Source organism: Propithecus coquereli, unplaced genomic scaffold (genome assembly GCF_000956105.1).
Source record: "Propithecus coquereli isolate 6110/MARCELLA unplaced genomic scaffold, Pcoq_1.0 Scaffold963, whole genome shotgun sequence".
Taxonomy (NCBI): domain Eukaryota; kingdom Metazoa; phylum Chordata; class Mammalia; order Primates; family Indriidae; genus Propithecus; species Propithecus coquereli.
In genome coordinates, this window is record NW_012155985.1 from 82,730 (window position 1) to 84,165 (window position 1,436).

Sequence of the window (1,436 nt, forward strand, 5' to 3'; positions counted from 1 at the left end):
ATATTTTTCAATTTCTCCAACATCTATGCCACCAAAGCCATGCCAGATATTACAGCTTCAAAAATTTGACACAGAAGTGCAATGATAAGTTTTCCCTTAAATTTGAGTATTTTGGGTATATTTCTAAAATATTACCATCAGAAAAGTCTCTAAGCAGCCATAAAGTAAAATCAAAAGCCATTTATATAATTAAATAGAAGTGATTACTCTGGAAAAACAACAAATGCCTGGAACATACTGCAATGTAATTTACTGAGTAATTTATCCTTCCCTCACCGATGCGCAGCACCAATTTAATAAATATTTCCCTCTCGTATCTGTCTGGATCCTCACCAGCCCATATGGTCTTACACATGGAGCTTTACAGTGTGCATTCGGAGCTGTGCGAGAACAGGGCCATCTTACAGCTAGCTGCACCCGGGTGCCTGGACGTCCGCTCCTGAACCCCGGCTAAAATAAGGGTGCGATGGGATGGCTAATGATTCACAATGTGCTTTTTAAAGTTTGAAATTTCGACGAAGATGCTCAGTATTGGCTCATTTGCCTTGGTTTGGGATAAATAGGTAAATGATTTGCAACTGCTTTAACTGGTCACATCTCTAGCATTAGCTACGTGGCCAGCAGGCTACAAAAGATGCCCCAGTCTACATCCACCTGGTCTCCCTGACACTGGCTCCCTGGTATTGCATCGAGCTCTGCTGCTCAGTGGTTCAGGAAGCAGGTGCTGTGACAGTGGGAAAGGACCACCACCCTGTGGCAGCCATTACCTGCACGATCCCCTGCCCGCTGCACCCTTTACTGTTATGCGCGTGGGTACCCTCTGGGGTCTGCGAACCCTTTCTCTCATCCCACTCTGGTTTCTCATCACACTGTCTTATATAACAGGTACCCCACTATTAATTTACAACAAATAACTTTATTCTCATGCACTTCCACGTTATGGACCTCAAAAAAAGACTTGTCAAGTTCTGAAAGAAAAAGCATTAAAGTTTTGGTTGGAATTTTGCTAAAGGTATAGATATAATTATTGATTCAGAATCAGCAGCTTTGCCACATTTCCGCCTTCCTTTCATGCCCTTCAGTTCAAAGGGGGATGAACACGCACCCGAGAGTGAAAGATAAACGCAGTGCAATAGGGCACGTGCGCAAGTGAGAAAACGGAGAGAAAATACTGGCGGTTATAAAGATGGGCAGTTTCAAAGGCACCACTAGACTGTTTTAAACGCTAGCATTTATCGAATGCTACTGCGTGCCAGGCACTGTTCTGAGCACTTTGCATACATTGCTCCTTTAATGCTTACAACATACGGGGCATAGATAGATGATAGATAGAGAGATACCCATTTTTCAGACAAGAAAACTGACGTACAGAGAAGCTAAGTAACTTGCTCGTGATCAAACAGCAAGGAAGGCAGGATTCCAACTCAGGGAGCACG